The sequence below is a fragment of the Ursus americanus genome, chromosome 22 (assembly GCF_024610735.1).
Source record: "Ursus americanus isolate L20-20 chromosome 22, mUrsAme1.1.p, whole genome shotgun sequence".
Taxonomy (NCBI): domain Eukaryota; kingdom Metazoa; phylum Chordata; class Mammalia; order Carnivora; family Ursidae; genus Ursus; species Ursus americanus.
In genome coordinates, this window is record NC_142148.1 from 49991745 (window position 1) to 50013228 (window position 21484).

Genomic DNA, 21484 nt, shown 5'->3' on the forward strand with positions numbered 1-21484 from the left:
TCCTGCAGTAATGGAAAACTTGCACAGACTCTCATATTCGTTCCTGACCTAGGAAATCTCCCAGAGTCATCAGCTACTGTATGTGGGAGGAAGGAGAAGTGCCAGCCTTTCTCCCTAGCCACTGGAGGGCACCCCCAAGTCCCCCTTACTCAGAGCACGCGTCCATTTCAGTCAGTGAATTTGGGTAAACAGCAGAGACAGCTCCTCAGAACTCCTGAGATTTAGAGGTTGCAGGGACTTTCCCAGGAATAGCAACAACCACTGAAAGTGGGAGTCTTTAAGACTTGTACGCCCCAGAACTCCTTCCTGCCCCAGGACTGGGGTTGCCTTTCTCCGCTCTAAGGCCAGGAAGACTGTGTCCTGCTTCTTCCGTTGAGATGCTTTTTTGGTTTAGTGTTTGGTTTTGTATTGCCCCCGTATTTGGAACTTGTTGTATTGTAGTTCAATCTCTGGAACTGCATCAGCACCTAGTGGGGAAAAACACGGAAGGAGATCAAATCCTGCGTGTGAAGGGGACAAAGCCAGAGGAAGATAATTTGCAGATGGACTCAGGGCAGGCAGGGCTTTCCAGCCTCAGTCTCCCCGTTGGCCGTTTACCAAGTTGGAATCTTTCTGGGATTCTTGTCAGTGATCTCTGGATACCCTTTCCTGCTTGTTTTGTGTGTTGGGAAAAGATGGGAGGGGTACCTTAAAGGGCACACCTGAGCCTGGTTCCATGAACATCTATGCTGACCTAGGAGCCAGGATTTCCAGCCTTCGTGCATCTCCTTATGCGGTTCTTCTGAAGCAGCAGTTCCCTCCAGGCCCCAGGCTCTGGGTCAGATGCACAATAGCTACTGTTCCCTGGCTGGCATCTGATGGATCAGGGACGGGCTCTTTCTTGCCAGGATAAGGGGCCATATCCTTGACCAGAGAAACCCCACACTCTCCTTGCTGTCCGTCATGACTTTTAGGTCCATGTTTTCTGAAGTCCATCATCTCTATTTCTTTTATAATAATTTTTTTTTATTATGTTAGTCAGCATACAGTACTTCCCTAGTTTTTGATGTAAAGTTCCATGACTCATTACTTGCGTCTAACACCCAGTGCACCATGCAATAGGTGCCCTCCTTAATACCCAACACCAGCCTATCCCAATCCCCCACTCCCCTCCTCTCTGAAGCCCTCAGTTTGTTTCCCAGTGTCCATAGTCTCTTGTGGTTCATTCCCCCTTCTGTTTACCTCCCCCTTTCTTCTTCCCTTTCTTCTCCTACTGATCTTCCTACTTCGTATGTTCCATAAATGAGTGAAACCATATGATAATTTTCCTTCTCTGTTTGACTTGACTTAGCATTATCTCCTCCAGTCCCGTCTATGTTGCAGCAAAAGTTGAGAAATCGTTCTTTTTGATGGCTGAGTAATATTCCATTGTCACTAATATTCAACAGTTTACACACTCAGTCTCAGTTTGCACACTTACACTGACTTGTCCGAAATTAGGTACTCAGCCTGAGCCCCCAGACCTACTGGGTCCCCTGCACATTGAAAGTGAGCAGATGAGAAGCATCTCGCATGCAACTGGTTGCCAAAACAAAGCAGGGGTACGAATACTTCTATCAGACAAAACAGAATATAAAAAATAAAAGAGTAGTGGGTCACAAAGAAGGACACTGTGTCCCAATCATGGAGACAATGCAACAAGAAGATAGAACAATTTTAAATTTTTAGACACCCAGCATAGGAGGACCCAAATACATAAAACAGTTAATAACAAAAAGCAGGCAACTAATTGACTGTAATACAATACAGTAGGGGATCTAACACCCCCCTTCTATTAATGGACACATGATCCAAACTGAAATTCAACAAGGAAACAGTGGCTTTGGGTGATGCACTGGTTTTAACAGACGCATGCAGAACATTCCATCCTCCAACAGCACATACTCATTCCTTTCGATTGCACATGGAACGTCCTCCAGAGCAGATCACATATTAGGCTACCGAACAAGTCTCTACTAATTCAAAAAGATGGAAGTCATGGCATACATCTTTTCTGACCACAATGGTATGGACTAGAAATCAACCACAAGAGAAAAACCTGGAAAGACCATGAACACAAGGAGGTGAAAGAACACGCTCCCGAGAAATGAGTGGGTCAACCAGGAATTCAAAATAGGAAAAAAAATTACATGGAATCCAAGAACAATGACAAGACAAGCGTCCCAAAACTTTGGGATACAACAAAAGTGAATCTTAGAGGACCAGTTACAGCAATACAGGCCAGCTCCAAAAGCAAGAACAATCTCCCATCCCATCACCTGACACAAAGGGATCTAGCATAAGAACAGCAGAGAGCTCTAGAGCAGGGGATCAGCCTTGGCGCGTTGGAGCTCTTGCTGTTGGGCCCATGCATAGCTTCCGTCCTTGCTCAATTTCCCAGCAGGTATGGTGTTCTTTCCTTTCCTGCACAACAACTCCCACCATGTCCACCGGGGAATCAACCCTTTATGGAATTCTAGAATGCTAGAAACTGCCAAAAAGGCCCAGGAAACAACCATGCCTTCCCCATTTGGTATATCAAGGTGCTGATTAGCTTTCTCTTTGGGGAACATTCAACAGTGGTTTTTTGAGACATCGTCTTAGGCCCGGATCCCCTGGGGATCTCGTGAAAATACAGATTCTGATTCAGTAACACTGGGAGCGACCTGAGACTCTGCATTTCCAACACGCCCTCTGCGGATGCTGAGGCCACTTGTCCACGGACCACCCTGACAAACAGCGCCAGCAGGCCATTTGACCAAAATTATCTGTTTCACCACTGAAAACAGAATTTTCAGCAACAGTTTGGCCGCAACGAGGAGGTCTTTTTATTGCCGGGAAGATAAACAGCCAGGGCAGGGCTTTGTCCACACCTGCAGGCCTCTCCTCTTCTTCTCTTCCAGGGCATATGGAGGCAGGATGGAAGGAGGTCAATAGTTTAGGAGCTTCTTTAGGTCAGTGGGTTTTCTTTCCTGTGCCCTCCTGTATCTCTGTGATGTGTGCAGAGCACAAAGTCCTTCCAAGAGGGATGGCCGAGGCTGAAAGGGGGTAAGGTGGGAGCCTGAGCTCCTGAGTCAGCCCTGGCACGTGGGCAGAGGCAGGTGCTAGGGGCCACTCTGTGTGTGGTGCACGGGCTCCCTCGCAAGTCCCCATGAACGGGCCAGAGGAGCTTCAGAGAGGACGGGCAGAAGACCCAATATTGCTCCAGGCGACAGAGGAGGGAAAAGACTGAGGTTGGTTCATGGCTGAATGGGCTTGGATGTGGCTGCAGGATGGAAAGTGGCTGCAGATATACTACAGCCCCGTTCAGGGTAGTCTTGATAGAATGCAGCGACGGGAAATTCTTTCGAGCATTTCAAAATTCTTTCAATTCTTTCAGGTGGTATGGAAAGAAAAGCAGCCTGAGGAAAGAATATACATTGGCTCGTGGCAGTGGTAGATGATTTGGCTCGTTGGTCAGGGACTGGGAGGAAGAAGATTTATGACAATTAGTCGTGGGGAACAGACATGTAGGTGGACCCATGGGAGTGGGCACCAGGTATGATGATCTTTGCATCACACATTGACATCCACCCAAGTGCATTCAACCTGGAAAAGGCACTAAGCAGCCGAGTACATCCTGGCCACTTGATATCCATTCTAGCCTCTCACATTGCCCATCCCAGTGCTAGCATAACGGGCTCAGGAATGGACATGGTGACAAGGATGGAAGGCAGGGCCCCAAGACCTTCCCATTTCTTCTTTCAGCAACTATGCTCTGAGCACTCAGCCTGTGCCAGGTGAGTTGGTGCGCCCCAGTGCAGTCTGCAAATGGCCAAGTTGTTTCTGCTGTTCTGATGGAGAACACCTTGAAAGCAAGATGTGTGAAAGAACAGAGCAGATATTATACTCGTTACCAGCACAGTGTAGTAGGGAGGGCTAGGGAGTCACAGGAGAGGAGGGTCTGGAAGGCCTCCACATGGTGACATCTGCTGGTAGCAGATTGACAAGAGGGAGCAAGAGCTGCACACCTCTGGGAACAGTGTGTCAGGGAGAGGGCACCACTGGGGCCAAATCTCTCAGACAGAAACTAGTTTGACCAGAGAAGATTCGGAAAGTGGCCAGAGTGGCTGGTGGAGGCTGGGAGGTGAGAACAAGAGATGGCAGTGGATGGGAGGGCCAGGTTACCTGAGTTAGCTATCTGTTTGTCTCTGAGAACACTACTAGAAAGCTTAGCACTTCTGAAGCGTGATATTTCCTAGCTCCCAATTCGGGGGGGCCTGGAATCTCCACACAGTTGAGACTGGGTGTTTCTGCCCCCAGGTCTCTGTGTGATGCAGTCTGCGCCTCACCCGAGGCCCAACTGTGGTAAGATTTGCTCCCAAGTCACTGATGTGACTAATGTCAGGATTTAGCTCAGACTCAACAAAGTGGGTTTAAGCAAAATCCTGAATTTGAGTTCTTTTCTGCCTATTAGCCTGGGCACTCCCTAGGTTCCTTCCTCTGTGGGCCTCTATGTAGGGCAGTTCTAAACACCAGTGCTTGCTTCCCCAGTGCAGGGATACAGGAAAGAAAGGAAGGGAACAGAAGAGAGTAACAGGAAAGTGACAATGTTTTGTCATATTCTCTTGGTCAGAAACCTATTAGCAACCAGGCAGTGGATAGACAGGGAGGTATATAGCACGGGTGGGGATCCCTGGGAGCCACTGTGGAGTCAACGTGGTGGTATAGTCAGCACATTTCATCCAGACCATGAAATAGAGGTAAGCTTTAAAGTCGATGTGTGTTATGTTAACATGGGTTTGACTCCTGTGTGGCACTTAAGAGACAAAAAGAAAGAACAAAGAGAAAACAAACAAAAAACCAGTCTCAAATGTAGAGCACAGACTGGGGATGGCCAGGTGGGGGGATGGGTGAAATAGATCATGGGGATTAAGAGTACACTTATGGTGCTGAGCACTGTGTAATGTACAGAACTATTGAGTCCCTGCTGTTCACCTGAAAGGAATATAACACTGTCTGTCAATTATAGTGTAGTTTCAAAACTTAAGAAAAATCGGTCCTATGAGATCTAAGCTTAGAATACGCAGAGTTTCCTCATGAGGTCTCATCGGGCTGAACGTCAATCCACACGAAAGGTAAATGAAAATGTCCAAAGACAAAAGTACAGTCTGTTTATATGGAAAGGCCAGGGCCCACCTCTGTGTTCACATAAAAGGTAACGTCCTATGCTACTGGCAGTTGGAGCAGAGTTTCACTCGAGTCCTATTGGAGCGATGCTCCTCTGGTGTTCTCATTCTACTTGGTTGTGTGTCTTTACGAAGTAATTGAAATAACGATTCCTAACCTTTGTCTCGTGGATGAAGCAATATTCGACTCTTGGTAGCCATCGAAAGTTTGGAGCGGGAACAACTTTCGGAAAATATTTAGCATTCGTATCTCTCATCGTGTTACAGATAAGGAAGCTGAAGCCCAACAAGGGCACCCGGGGAACAATAACACAGAGGAGGTTCTCCTGACACCTGGTTCAGGGTCCTAACTCATTGAGGAAGTGTGAAGAACGCCCAACCCTCCAGGGTCAATGGACATATCATTTGAACGTGTCATTTTTAAAGAAAAGTGAAATGCGGTCAAACATGGAAAGACAGAAAATAACATCCTTTTAAAGAAAATCCACTATGATCCTCTACACTGTTTCTTACGTTCCACATATGAGTGAAAACTGATGATAATCATAGGGGAAAGGAGGGAAAACTGACCGGGAAGCCATCAGAGACGGAGCAAAACCATGAGGGGCTCTTAAGCACAGAGAACAACTGAGGGTGGCTGGAGGGGAGTTGGGTGGGGGGATGGGGCAACTGGGTGAGGAGCATAAAGGAGGGCACGTGATGTGATGAGCACTGAGTGGTATATGCAACTGATGAGTTATTCAACACTACATCTGAAATAAGGATGGACTGTATGTCGGCTAATCGAATTTCAATAAAAAAATAACGGAAATCCAAGGTTCTGTGTTTTCTTGTTTTCAATACGAAAAATACCGGATGATTTCTTTTCTTCCCACAAGCAATGAAGGGAGCTAGCCTATTCAAGGTGAGGCAGTTTTCAGGGCATGCTGCCTTTTTCATTTCAGCCCTAAAGAGACTTTCAAACATGCTTTCAGTTCCAGGCCTCTTGCCCTTCGAGTCCATTCTGAGCACCCTTGACAGGGTGGCAAAAACTTTGTTTCTTCAAGGTGGGTCACCTCAAGCAGGTAACATCTGTACTTGCCACAGAGTTACTACAGGTGTGCACCCTCCATCACTTACAAGTGCCTCTCGACAAGATTTCCTCACAGGCGGCATGAATACTGCTGGCTGATGGTTTTCTCTTTGATGACATTGATCCCATTTTTTCACTTGCACGATGACTGGGAGTCGGCTCTCGGTCTCATTCCTGGTGGTGATACAGCTCTCCAGCTCCCCCTCAAACATGTCCATCTCCTCTCTCCCAGAGAGGAACATGCAGAACTTAGGGACCATGGGGCGCCTGGGTGGCGCAGTCGTTAAACGTCTGCCTTCAGCTCAGGGCGTGATCCCAGCGTTCTGGGATCGAGCCCCACATCAGGCTTCTCTGCTGGGAGCCTGCTTCTTCCTCTCCCACTCCCCCTGCTTGTGTTCCCTCTCTCACTGGCTGTCTCTGTCAAATAAATAAATAAATAAAAATCTTAAAAAAAAAAAAAAACTTAGGGACCATGAACTGGGAACACAGAGCAAACATATAAAGGTCTTGCCTGACTTCAGCTCAGCATAGGAGGGACATACTGTTCCCCTTTGGTTTGACCCCAGTGTAATTTAGTACTCTAACCTTCTTTGCCATTGACTCCAGACAGTGGCTCACCAAGACGGGAGGGATACGGAGTTCCTTGCAGACACGCCCACACACCATGTTCATCACCGTCTAGCATGTAAGACTATGTCCCTCATCTGATTAAGAAACTCTTCAAACGTTAATGGATCAGAGTGCAATGAAAGTCTAACTTGGAAGAAGGGCTGAGCTCGGGGATCCGTCCAGTCATATGTCTCACTGCTCCCATCATCCACGTAGGTGCTGCACAAAATGGACAAGGTCCCATTTCCAGTACACAGCTCATGCTGGCCCATCATACATATTCCTATCCTCTTGCGATCACATAGCGTCATGACCCCATCATCATGCCAGTGCTTCTCCAGTTCATGCTGCTCTCTTACTCCACTAATGAACCTTTTTCATCTCGGAAGTGCAGCCCAATAATATTCATTTTCATAGCTTCACAAAATAGGATTTGGCCATGCTTTAATGGATATGACCTGCAAGGCACAGGATAGAAAAGAAAAATAAATTCACGTACAGGACATTCAGAATACTTACAATCTTTGTGACGTTAAAGACATTAGCAATGAAGTAAAAACACAATCCACAAGATGGGAGACCATATTTGCAAACTGTCTATCTGGCAGGGGCTCAATATCCAGAATGAATAGAGATCACATGAACTCAACAACAGACAACAAAATGAATGCAATGCGTGAATGTGCAAATTGGGAATAGGCATATCCTCAAAGATGTGCACGTGAAAAGAAATTTGAAAAGATACATCACTAATGTTAAGGGAAATGCAAATTATAAAAAGCAATGAGATACCATTTTACATCCTTTAAGATGACTCTTCCAAAAAAAAAAAAAAAAAGCAATCAGAAGGGAAAAGAAGAGCAAGTGTTGGCCAAGATGTGGAGAAGATGGAAGCCTTATTCAATGTGTGTGGTAGGGATGTTTAACAGCATAGTTGTGAAATCAGTATGGTAGTTTCAAAAAAAATTAAAATTAGACTTACTATGTGTTCCAGTAACTCCACTTCTGGGGTGTATACCCAAATTAATTGACAGCATGGTCTTGAAGACATATCTGAACACACATTTTCATGGCATCATTATTCATAATAGCTTAACCATGAAAGCAATCCAAGTATCTGTCGAGGGAGGAACAGATGTTGTATGTACACATATTGGAATAGCATTGATTCTTCAAAGTGGAAGAAGACATTGACATATGCCACAACATGGGTGAACCTTGAGGATATTATGCTAAGTAGATGAGTATTCATGAAAATACACACTTTGACTTCACTCTTAGGACCTACCTAGAGTAAATTGCCAAAGACAGTAGAATGGTGTTGCCAAGGGCTGGAAGTAGGCGGTCATCGGAAGTTTCTGATTCATGGTATAGAGTTTGAGTTTTACAAGATACAATGAGATGTGAAGCTGGGTTACAGGGAGGTTGTTCAAACATATTAATGCATGGAATACACTTAGAATGTACTCCATGAACTTAATGGACTTAACGACATGAAAATAAATGTAAACTGCAAATACGGAGAAACGAACTCAGGACAATTTCGTCTAGCCATTTATATCCTTTTGTTTAGGTCCCATCTCAGACATTTTGCTTCAGCCATTTTCCATGAGGCGACTTTGATCAAACAAAATGTTCTCATTCTGTGCCCACTTGGAAGCTTACAATCAGAATTTTCCAAAACATGAACAGTTTTTTCAAAAGTTACTATCTGACGTCACTTATTAAGACTTTCTATTCTTTGACAAATTGTTAAATGGAACAAAATTTTAAAATTCTATTTCATCTGCTTTAATTTTAATTCACTGATTTTTAATTTCAGAATCAACTTTCTATGCCAATGGCTTGAAGTTTTTAACCCCTAGGATAACCTACTGGCTTTCGGTTCTGCTGTTTTCAGTTTTGTTTACGTGACGTTCTTTTTACCATGTCCAATTTCCTGATGCTCTCTATGAATATTAAAATATTTTTTTGCTCCAGTTGTTTTGATACATTTGACATACAGAACTGTGTATGTTTAAGATACCTGGCGTAATGATGTTCCTTTCGTATACTGTGAAACGATCGCCAGAATAAATTTAGTCCGCCGCCATCATCATCTCTAGAGATACAAAAATGAAGTAAAAAGAAAAGAAAGAGAGGTTTTTCTTTGTGATGAGAACTCTCAGAACTTGCTCTTTTCACACCTCTCAAATACACCATAGAGCAGTAATGAACTGTAGTCCTGGGGTGTACTGTAAATCCCTATTCCTTATTGATCTGAAACTGGAATTTGTACCTTTTCACCATTCACTCAGTTCCCGCACCCCCTCCGCCCTCTGCTTCTGGTTACTTCTATCTGATTTCTTGTTCTGAGTTAGTCTTCCTCCTTTTCTCTTCTTTGTCTCAGATTCCACAGAGAAGGGAAAAATAGAGATCCTGCTCCTTTGCTCTGTGACTCTGCAAAGGCACTGCGTTGAGGACCCCCGAGAAAAGGCATGGCTTTTTTTGCTGGTGTGCCTGCGTGGAGCTGTGCCACCAGAGCTGGAGAACTGGGTGCAGGGCGCTTCCTTGTCCATGGTACCTGGTGAGTTCTGCTGGAGGAACTGGAGCAGGAAGAGTCAGGCAGAGGCCATTGTGGTTGTCGCCCCTGCCCAGAAACAGCTTGAAAGTTTTAGTAGCATTCTGCAGTCTAGGTGCTTAAGAGGGGAGGTGGGCTCCAAGATCTTCTCAATTATTCATTGAGTAACTACACACTGAGCACTGCCCTATGCCAGGTATCTTGCTGGGCCCGTGCGCGGAGCTGAAATTACCTAGGGCTCCTTTGCTTTAGGAGCTCCCAGTCTACACATGGACCAAAGCTCCAAAGTGAACGCACGTAAAAGAAAAGAGCAAGCGCTCTGTACTAGGAATGAAGTGTGCTACGGAGGAAGGCTGGGGAGTCACTGCATGGAAAGATATGAAAGGCCTCACTGAGGCTGAGGTTGCTGAGAACAGATTGACCAAAGGGAGCTAGGCCTGCACACGTCAGGGAGCAGCGTTTCAGGAAGAAGTGACTTGTGCTGCAGACACTCAATAACAGAAGCCAGTTTGGCCAGAGGAGTGAAAAAGGCAGCCAGGGTGGCTGCAGGGACACTAGGAGGAGAGCAGAGGGGAGGGAGGAAGGCAGGGACAGATGCTGAGGCCTGGGAGACTGTTACTTATCTAGAGTTGCCCCGGGACTGCATTGCCCTGATACCCTGCATGTGCAGGTGCATCGCTTTAATTTCTAACAGTATTTGTGGGTGAAGAATGCGGGCCCAAATTAGCATGGTTCCCCAGGCTCAAGGTGTGTCAGTGGCTGCGGCTGTGACCAGGGCCATACTGGAAGAGGATTTTGTCATAAGTTGGCTCACGTGACTCGGGATGCCATCTGGACTCAGAACCTGAGTTCCTGTGTGTCTTTTGGCCTTGGCACTGCCTCCGTTCTCTGTCCTGTGAGCCTCTGTAGATGGCAGCTCAAAACATCGGTGCTTGGTTCTGCTTCAGAGAGAGAAGAAGAAGGGAAAGGGAAGGAGTGAGTAGTGGAACATGATGGAAAGTAACTAGGGAGTGAGAAACTCTTTGCATGACATGTAGACAAGCTCTAGGCATGGTACTTCATCACGTTGAATATGTCCTGTGGGTCAAAAGCCAGTCACTGACCACTTAGCGGTTACAGTCTGATGCCTATACCACAGGTCAGGATCCCTGGGAGCCATGGTGAAAGCCGCTCCCCTCATAGACCCAAACGAGGTAACGGGGTCTCGTTCTTCATATAACGGGAAACAATTGCATGGTTTTACTACAGAGGATGACAATGCCTGCATCTTCTTGCTTTTCCAGACCATCATGGTGCCCACCTTAAAATGAGGCCAAGAGGGAAAGTGACAGTTGCAGTATTACAGGGCTGGAACCCAGGCCTCTTCTGAGCAGCACTCCATGCCAAGTCCCACCCCTTCTTGTAATTCTTCCATCTTGAAAATTGTGCCTCAGATACACAGGGGACCACCCCACACATGTAATAAATACTCTTATCCACAGACACCAGAGGATGTGCCAAGGAAGTAGATTCTAGCCTGATCCCCACACTGCAGGCTGGGAAAGTGGGGACTACGTGAGAGACACAATGACATAGGACACACAAGTGCGCAAAGAAACACAGAACGTAAGGTCTGAATTCAGCTCTGCCTCCTGAAGCTTCAGACCCTAGTTCCATTTCCAGAGAGTGGTGGCTATGGCCTTTTTGGCTCATTGTGTCCAGTTAAGGAGATGACATGGGGGAGAAAGCTAAGGAGTCAACTGCCAAGAAGGGGCTCTGGATAGGTCTGACTGAACACATGGTCCCAGGGATTAGAATCTTGAAAGAGTGACCTCACTTCCTCTGTGATAGGCCCCAACTGAACTTAGAACTCTGGTAACCGGGCACCCAGATTCAAAAGACAACCTGCTCTCCAGCTCACTTTGGTGGAGACGTTCGAGAGAACAGGATGTTCTCTTGCTGCCTTCCTCCCTTCAGGGTCTCTGGGCCCAGGCAAGCCCAGAGAGAGAGACTTGCAAATAATTGTAGACGTCGGCTCAGCCCGCTTTTCCGAGCCCTCTGGACATGTGGCAGGAGACACCAACAGGTAACACGAGGCAGCTCAGGGCAGCCCACTGGAGAGCAGGCAACAACTGTGATGCCACCTCAGCAGGCCCACACCTCTTGCCCCTCATTATGTGTGTCCCTGTGTGTGTGTTGGGGTGGGGGGCTGGTTGTCTATGTGTAGAGAAGGGGACAGAGGATGTGGGACACACCCTTCCTGGGCAGAAGGAAGCAGCCAGGTGTTGGAAGCCTGGCCCATCTTTCATGTTCACACCCCAGGTCATAGCAGGCAGGATGAGACGCTGAGCACTGGGGACCAAGCTCAACTACCTCGATGTTAATCATGAGCTCTAGAGTTTCATCCGGCTACCTCCTTGCTCGATGTCTTTTCAGCTGCCCCTCTTTGCCTCAACTGGAGAACAGGATTTCTAATGCGGGTGGCCCCTTGTGGCAATGTCCTGGGAGGACACTAATGTCTCTTGACCCCATGTCTATGGGGCACTGCATTTTCAGAGCTGCACCCAGGAGGTCATCGAAGAGCTGGTCTGGGACTTCAACTACAACGCCCTAGACAAGTGGCAGGTGCACCAGGCCACCCAGGATCAGTGCCGCTCTGAGGTGAGAATGGGAAGAGGGTTCCACACACCCAGGGCCCCCACACAAATATGGGGACAAACCTGGGGCCCTCCCATGGTGTTTCCACATGAGTGCCCCACAGGCCCAACCACAAAGTCATCCCAGTATCCACACCTCCACCACCAGCTGTGGGAGAAAGTAGGAAGACACTCTTCCCATAGGTGGGAATGGTAGAGAATAGTGTTCGTGTTTTTTGCAGTTTGGGGCGTGGGTTATTCTGTTTCATTCTGTTTTGTGTGACTTTTCCCGCAGCCATGAGTGTCTTTGCATTTTGCTACTGTTTTGAGTATTTTCTTGACTCACCCCAGCCATCCTGTGTAGAACCCACCTCCACTGTCCTTGGAGAACGTGTCCAAGGCCTTATGAATCCTCACCCCACACAGGGTGATTGAACATAAAAGGAACGGTGGGAAGAAGCCATTCTATATGTTCCTCTGTAACGTATCACCTCTCAGAGCACATCGACTCATTGTATGTCCCCCGGGTCACAAGCTGTGTCCTCATATGTCTTTTTGGACCTCCATATGGGAGGTTGTCTGCCACCGTGAATCAGCCTTTCAAGCACGGATTGGGTGCAAGGCCTCTGATGCCTCCTGGCCCAGGTAGTGGACTCTGTCTTTTCAGAGTTCAATCCAGGCCATCTTTGAGGAGCTGCTTGCTCCAAAGGCTCAGCTACTCCATCTCCCTTGACAAGCAGCAGGTGCCTCAGCCCACAACAACATCCAATGCTGGTCTGGGGTGAGAACAGGTCCAGATTGATGTCCAATCTCAGGACCCACAGATGATCACGGCAAGGCCAGAACCCACACTAGAAACAACCAGCTCCCCTGGGGCCTGCCGAGGAAGGTGGATTTCCCCTGAACCTTTCTCCCCACCTTAGGAACAGACCAGGCCGCAGCAGCATAGGGAAATGCCATGCATTCCATGCTCTGGACAGTTCTCAGGCCCAACGTCTATGATCTTGAGCAGCGTTGGAGATGCTAAGCCTCTGCTTTCTCCTGTCTGCAGTAGGGATGTTGACTGATGACTCAAAGGCATACAGTTCTTAATAAAGCCTATTCAGAGAGAGAAAGGCTGTGGTGGCTCAGCTAACAAGATGTGTTGAAGTGACCAATGCTTTCTCATTTCACCCCTAAAGGCAATTGTACTTTCAAGCCTAGAGCCTTTTCTAGGTGGGCCCTCAAGTCCCTTTTCTTGCACAAGTTCCCGAAGGGATGGGACTCTCTGGTCTGAGCCCCAGACCCTGATCATCCTGTGGTTCGTGGTGTTGAAGCTGACTCCATTGCCCCCCACACCCCCCTTCTCTACCTGGTGGGAAAAGGAATCATCCCTGTCCCTGGATGAGGCCCAGACGATGCTGAGGCTCCGAGAAGGCACAATGGAGCATTTCGTACAGTCCCTGGTGCCATCCTTCCCAGGTGGGAGCATCTCAACCACCTCAACGATCTTCTGCATGTACGAGATGTTCACTTCAGCCACACAGGTCCTGGGCCAGCAGTTCAATCGGTGAGTGCCCACCCCATGCACAGCACAGGGTGAGCCTCCCATCTACTGGGTGTACATCTCGGGAATGGCCCTACCCCTCTCTGACCTTCCCTTTCCTCTTCTGAAAAGTGGGGTGGTTAAGAGGATGAACCTCATACAGGTACTGTAGGAAATCATGGGAGGAAACATGGCACGGGCTACTCTGGTGCTTGGCTCTGTAGAAAGGGCTCCTGGACGTGCTGGGCATCTTCTTGCTTAATAGTTCTCTCTCTCCGGTCAAGAAGCTCTCAAGTGCAACCCTCACAGGCCGGTGGCCCTTCTGGGTTGACGAAAGGAAATGCAAAGCAGGCAGTTTCTCTATGTGCAAAGGACTTCTGAGATTCCATCTAGATGGTTCTGGTAGTTGTCCTTTGTGTGAGCAGCTCAGGGGCACACTGGGAGCAGGCAGACCAGCCCACGGGCCACTCAGGATTTGGAAAGTGCGGGCTGGGAAGTAGTCGTTCAAGAATGTATATTAAGCACCTAGGAATGTGAATGGAGAGAGGAGATACAGTGTCTGGGTCTCAGTTCTAGTCAGAGGGTCAGATAGGCACTCTGCACACCCTAAGCACGCATCTCCAATGGTTGTTAGATGTGACATCTTCGTAGCCTCCTCTAGCTTTGAAAGGATCCACCGAGAGCTGGATCATAGGACAGATGAAATGATCAAGTAAAACTGGGACAGGGGTTTGGGTCCAGAAGCAGGGCTGGCTGCCTCCACAGAGCAGGGTGGGGGACTACAGGGGTGGTGGCTGGGGAGGGATTTGCCAAACCAGGGATCTCACCGATCTCTTGATTTCCAGTGGGTGGGCTTCATCTGGGGGGCTTCATGTGAAGAAGCAAATGAGTCAAAGAAGGCTGTGGACGGGGTCCCGGGCCCTCTGGGCGGCAGAGCACAGTCTGGGCTCAGTGGGTGCCTGAAACACCCATCCCTTTGACGGTCCCAACTTGCTCTGCCTGCCCCTCCCCGCTGACCACCCCAACAGGGGCCAAGAACCGAGGGTGTGCTGAGCCGACCACTCACAAATCTGCCTCCAACCTGAGCCTTGATACTGGTGTGCATGGAGGATAGAGTAGACCAGGCCCATGGCCAGGTAGAGGAGAGGAGAAGTGGAAAAACCAGACTCATTCAGGTTTTCTGGAGGACCAGGCCTCCCACTACGAGGGCAGCTAGAGAGGGGTTGGAAGGGGGCTGGGGCCATCCTCTGGGACCCATACAGAAAGAACGGTGCTGTGGGAGTAGCATGTGCAATGCAAGGCCAGGCCTCTGACTCTGCTCCACATATGACTCTCCCCAGCACCCTGTCTCCCTTCTTGGGTACCTGGCCTGACCAGAATTTGCAGGCTATCTATCAGTCCCTGGGCCGTGACCGTGTCGAGATCAAGGTGGCCTATGTGCATGGGGCCATGGTTCTGAAGTGGCATGCCTGGGACCTGACAAACCATGTCCCCCTTCTCCTGATGCAGCGGGAACTTCTGGCGCTCACTGAGGCAGAGGTGGAGGGTAAGGGGGATGGCAAGCTGGGAAGGCTAACTGGGATGTGGTTCATGGGCTGGGTATTCCTTTCAAGGCCATGGGGTCTGTCCTGGTTTTGCAAAGGCATCCGGAAAGTCAGTGATGTGGATGAACCTTTCTCTGTCTCCTGCCCCAGTGCCAGCTCCAGGGCTCCTTCCAGCGGCAGAGCCAGGAACAGGGCCTCCTATAGAGCTAGAGGCGACCCCGGCTCTGTGTCAACTGTCACCTGCGGTGTCAGAGCCAGCCTCCCCTCTGTCAGCTGTTCCAGAACTGCAACCCGTGCTCCCATCTTCTGCATGTGTGCCGGGTGCTGAGCAGCAGTCAGCTGGACCACCCTTTTTGCTGGAAAGTTTCACTCAAGCAACAGCCACGGAGCCCACCGCGGCCCCAGAGGCTTCCTGCCACCGCTGGGTCACCCCAAAGAACCAGCTGGGTGAGGAGAAGCCCGACCTCCTGGACTTCCCTCCCAGGCTGGTGGCAGAGCAGCTCACGTATATGGATGCGGTGAGCAGCTGGGCTCTCAGGGTGGGCCAGGGGCACGCCTTCCTTCTGCTCTCACCTGCCCCACACCTGCCTTTCCCTGATGTGGACTCCTATGGTCTGGGACCAAATCTCAGCTCCACCACTTCCCAACCCTGTCAACCCATCAAGGCGCTTAGCCCCAAGCTTTCACTGTCCAGCTGCGGACTGTAGCGAGAGACCCTGATAAGCACTGATACGGAGGTACTAGGGAGAAGAAATGAGCCAGAATGGAGAGACCAATGGGCAGGCCCTGGTCCCGTGGGTGGAGGAGGGCAGCTCCCTGTGTTCAGTCAAGTCCATGGGTCACCCACTCATGTGACTTGGAGGATGAGTACCCTCAGCATTGATTAGGCATCTGATGTGTCCATGAGGACAGGGCAGACGGAAAAACGTGTGGTTGCAGCTCCCGTGTGAGAATGTGCATCTGAAAGGGGGGAAGGACCAGGGGGATGACCAGTTGGAGGGGAGGGGAAGAAGCCCCCTTGGGTTGGACCACCTTGCAGTGCCACCTGGAGCTGGGAGTTCCTGAGCATGATCAGGGTGCCAATGCCCTCCTTCCTTCCCTTGCTCTGTTTGCTCCTGGGTCATTGTGTACTGGGTTCCCTCAGGGAAAAACAATGGAATGAAATCCACAGTCTCGAACCAGTCTCAGGCCAGATTCTCAGCTCCCTGAGGTCCAGCTCTGACCTGTGACCCCTACGTAGGACATGAGTCTTGCATGGGAAATGGCTGGGTGAACCAAGGTCCGCCTGTTCTCTAGGAGCTGTTCAAGAAGCTGCTGCCCCATCAGTGCCTGGGCTCCGTCTGGTCCAAGCGCAACAAGCCTGGCAATGAGCACCTGGCACCCACAGTCCGGGCCACTGTCGCCCAGTTCAATGGTGTGGCCAAGTGTGTCATCACCACCTGCCTTGGCAACCCGAGCATGACAGCCCGGGACAGGGCCATGGTGGTGGAGCACTGGATCAAGGTGGCCAAGGTATGCAACGGGAAGCCCAGCCGAGGTGCTCTCCTGAGTCTCGGGCACTGCTCTTCCCTTGATCAGGTGTCAGGGTGGAAGGCCCTGGTCTTTGCCCTAGGGACTGTGCAGTCCCTAGGCTCTTCCGTCCAGGGGCATGCTGACCTTGCCTTGCATGGCCCCATGCTGGGATGCTCCGTTTCTGCCTAGCTCCTTCCTTGGAGTGAGGTAAAATCTTCCTCCTCCTCTGGGCCTCACGTGTGCCCTTCGGCAGGTCCCTGGACAGCGGCTTCCTCCAGCAGGAGCACTTTCCCCTGAGGGGGACTGAAGCTTGAGAGCCAATAAGGTGCCGGCTCCCCAAGTGACATCCCATTCTCTTCCCTCCCCAGGCCTGTCAAACCCTGAGGAACTACTCGTCCTTACATGCCATCCTCTCGGCTCTACAGAGTGTCTCCATTCACCGCCTCGAGAACACGTGGGGGAAGGTTTCCAGGTGAGTAGGCCTCTCTCCATGGAGGGACCAGGATGGACGAGGGAGCTCCCAGAGGCTTGTCCTCTTCCCCCTCAGGCAGCTTGGACCTTCTGGGAGGCAGCAAACCCTGACCACAGGACCTGGACTGGTGGGTAGGTCTCTCAGCCTTCCTGGTGAGGAGGCCACCATGCCTCCCGCTTTAGAAATCAGTTTTGCCAAATGTCCCACACGGGGCTGAACTGCATTAAATCTCTTCACGTGTTTCCTTGACAGCCACTAAGCTCTCTGCCCATTTGAACCCCAAATTGACCCAAACAGCGTTTCTCAATGAATATGGGAAGGGAGGCCCAGGACGAGCCACATGAGAGCTCCCTCCCATGTCCTACAAAGACCTTAGTGCTCAGAGGATCCCAGAAGAAACCCTCAACCAGGCAGGTTGACCCTCTGGGGTTCTCAAAGAAAAGGCACTCGCACTCAACCCTGCCACATTATTTGTCGATTGATCGTGCCTCCCTTGCCTCTCTTCAGGAAGCCATTGAGGATCTTTCAAAAGCTGTGCAGCAAGGACAGCGCACAGGGCAGGAACCTGCTCATCAAGGTAGCCTGGAAGGTGCAGGTCTGGAAAGAGACGAGGGGTGGGAGGGAATAGGATCCTGAGTGGATGAAGTCGGGAATGGTCTGAAGCATTCCTTGGGGAGGGGAAGCCTTTGGCATGAATGTGGGGCGACAGCCTAGGTGCGGATGCCGTTGGCGGCGAGGGGGCAAGCAGGTGGTGTCCAAGCAGACTCCCTAGCCTACACACCCTCTCTCTCTGTGTTGACAGCTGGTCCAGGTGGGGGCCTCTACAAACCTGGAGAGCCCAGAGGACAGACCTGTGCTCAGTGATGGGGTTGGGCTGGGTTGAGGGCCACAACAATGATGAGAGTAATAGGACCCTGAGTCCTCAGGAGACCATGGGAGATAGGTGGAGTTGTCATGTTTCCCGATGAGAAAACAGGCTTGGGGAGGCCAGGCTGCAAGCTCAAGGTCACACATGGAGTGAATGTTGGAATGAGATTGTTCTGGAATCACTCACGGCCTGCTTCTGGATAATGGGGCCTCAGGATCAGTATGAGTTAGGTCAGATGTCTAGGTTCTGACGTCCAAGATGGTGGGGGCAAGTGGCCTGAGGGTATGATGGTCTCAAGGAACTTGTCCTTGGCCCTGCAGGAGCGACCATCCAATAGATTTGCCACCCTGGTGATGGCCCTCCGGGGAGCCCAGAAGAGGATGCAGAAGAAGGTGAGTGTGCCTGAGGCCCAGGGCCTCCAAAGTCAGAGGAGGAGGAGGGCTCCTCCCTGAGGGCTGGAAGCCTCCCAAAAAGGAAAGATCAGGAAGGGGGGGTCCTTCCCACTCCAGCTGCGGCTCCTGGGGCCACAGCTTCTACAATTCTTATTTCAAAAGGACCAGGAGGAGGGCCCAGAGTGGTCCATAGAGAATGGGTTTTGCGGGTGGGGAGGGACCGACCTAGTGCTCCATTCCCTGGCATTTTTGAAAAGCAGGCCCTGAAGGTGATGAGGAGGAGTCTGATGTTCTGGGAGGGGGAGGGGAAAGGGAACCCGTGGGGGGGAGGCTGCTAAGGGTCCTAGGCTGCTCCACGTGAGCCCCTGCGGTGGGCTAGGAGGCTGGAGCATTTTCAGTGGAGGGTCCCTGTGGACACCAGCGAGCAGGGACTCATCCCAACCCTCCCCCTCATGACACAGGGTGTCGTGCCTTTCCTTGGCACTTTTCTCACCGAGCTGGTGATGTTAGATACCGCCATGGAGGACTATCTGGAGGTGGGTGAGCCTGAGGATTGTGGGGGAGGGACCAGAATCCGGAGGTTTGGGAGCAGAACGCCCCTGTACTGAGCCCTGAGCTCTCAGGACTCGGCAAACCTCTCCTCATGACAGCCTCACGGCTACCCTGTGAGCCTGGGGGCTGTTGCCCATCTCAGGGATGAGCGAGGTGAGGCTGCAGTTAGGCCACGGCTCCCGGTGCCGAAGACTGGTGAAGCAGCAGAGCTTCCTGAAGGCAAAGCTGCATGAGGTCTGTCTGAGTGGACCTCAGCCTCCCCCGGTGAGTTTGCCCGTGGGGGGAGAATGAAGTCAGGACCCTCCACGTCAGCAAGCACCTCAGTAGCCGCAGCAGCCCCTTCCTGCCTGAGGCTTCGGCCTCCCCTACTGTCTTCCGAGAGGGTGGTGCTGCAGGGTCCCGACCTGTAGCCAGTCCATCTGCCCCATGTCCTCCTTTCTCTGGACCCCAGAGCCTGGCCTAGATCCCAGGCCCACTATCTGTGTATGCACGGCCCCTCACGGGTCCTGGCCATGGTGCAGCATGAGAAGGGATGGGAATCAAGTGCTCCTAAGAACCAGGGGCCTCATTCTGATGGACTTTGTCTGCTTTCCAGGGGAATGAGATCAACCACCAGAAAAGAAATAAGGTGAGCATATGTGGCGCTTCCCGCAGGGAAGGGTAGGGAGTGGGCCTCAGAGATGTCCCTGGGAAGAACATTGCTTGGCTCCATCCCCTCCACCTCACATTTCCTGGGATCCCTTGAGAAGAAAGCAGTGCAAGTCCCATCCCGTTAGGAGATGGGGACAGAGCATGGCATCCAGGAGGACTTCCCGGAGGAGGGGCTACTGATACTCACCTCTGAGAACAGGTGGAGACCGGATGAATCTGCAGGGAGGAGGATGGCAATGTGTGCCAGGACCTGGGATGGGTGCCCGGTCCCGATGCTCTACCCTCACCAGACCCTGCAGCTCCCCGCCCCCCCTCCCAGGCTCCCTATACATCCTGTGCTTCTCTCTCTGCTCAGGAATATCAAGTCATGACAGACATCATGCTGCTCCAGGTGGCTGCCGAGAATTACACCCTAGAGCCCGAGGATCCTTTTTGGGCCTGGTTCCAGGCTATGGAGCCGCTCAGCGAGGCTGAGAGGTGAGGCCCATCAGGAGCTGGGTCGGTGAGGTTCGGGGTGGACTCTTTCTGCTGGCCACTCCTGGGATCCTCCTTCCCTGGGAAGCCTCAGGCCTTGTTGCCGGGGCGCCAGACTCCAGCTGTGGGCAAACACTGGCAGGGACTCTTGAATGGAAGCTCCTGGGCAACTCACAGGTGTCCCTCTGTCCTTAGCTACACCCTGTCCTGCCAGCTGGAGCCCCGGTCCTAGCTGGTCAGCAGCACTCAAGAAGAAGAACTGGCCGCAGTCAACCTCAGGGCTGAGCAAGTGTCCAGTGGCCCTGCAGGGATTCCTCAGCAGCTGCATCCTTGCGCCCATTTACTCCACACCCCTTCCCCCCATCTATTTCCTTATGTAGGGGGCACCATTTAGTTGTTTTAAATAGTACCGTGATAGATTTGCATGTTAGGAGATTAAAGCCCTTGTTTTGTTTTAGAGCCCGGTGTGTGGTTTGGGTCTTTTACTTCCTACAGTAATGGAAAACTTGCACAGACTCTCATATTCGTTCCTGACCTAGGAAATCTTCCAGAGTCATCAGCTACTGTATGTGGGAGGAAGGAGAAGTGCCAGCCCTTCTCCCTAGCCACTGGAGGGCACCCCCAAATCCCCCTTACTCAGAGCACGCGTCCATTTCAGTCAATGAATTTGGGCAAACAGCAGAGACAGCCCCTCAGAACTCCTGAGATTTAGAGGTTGCAGGGACTTTCCCAGGAATAGCAACAACCACTGAAAGTGGGAGTCTTTAAGACTTGTACGCCCCAGAGCGCCTTCCTGCCCCAGGACTGGGGTTGCCTTTCTCCGCTCTAAGGCCAGGAAGACTGTGTCCTGCTCCTTCCGTTGAGATGCTTTTTTGGTTTAGTGTTTGGTTTTGTATTGCCCCCGTATTTGGAACTTGTCATATTGTAGTTCAATCTCTGGAACTGCATCAGCACCTAGTGGGGAAAAACACGGAAGGAGATCAAATCCTGCGTGTGAAGGGGACAAAGGCAGAGGAAGATAATTTGCAGATGGACTCAGGGCATTCAGGACTTTCCAGCCTCAGTCTCCCCGTTGGCCGTTTACCAAGTTTGGAATCTTTCTGGGATTCTTGTCAATGATCTCTGGATTCCCTTTCCTGCTTGCTATGTGTGATGGGAAAAGATGGGAGGGGTACCTTAAAGGACACACCTGAGCCTGGTTCCATGAGTATCTATGCTGACCTAGGAGCCAGGATTTCCAGCCTTCGTGCATCTCCTTATGCGGTTCTTCTGAAGCAGCAGTTCCCTCCAGGCCCCAGGCTCTGCGTCCGATCCATGGTAGCCACTGTTGCCTGGCTGGCATCTTCTGGATCAGGGATGGGTTCTCTCTTGCCAGGATAATGGGTCATATCCTTTTTTTTTGAAGTTTTTTTTAATTTATTTGACAAAGAGCAATAGTAAGAGATTGAACAC

At 50.7% G+C, this 21484-nt stretch overlaps 1 long non-coding RNA gene across 1 annotated transcript; it reads right to left on the reverse strand.

Annotated features, from left to right (window-relative positions):
- Positions 1 to 6004: 6004 nt before the first annotated feature.
- Positions 6005 to 8683, reverse strand: LOC148108118 (uncharacterized). The gene is made up of 2 exons (XR_015721035.1): positions 7850 to 8683; positions 6005 to 7325 (listed from the first exon to the last, which is right to left on the reverse strand). It is a non-coding gene; the product is annotated as an uncharacterized LOC148108118 (long non-coding RNA).
- Between the last annotated feature and the right edge of the window lie 12801 nt (positions 8684 to 21484).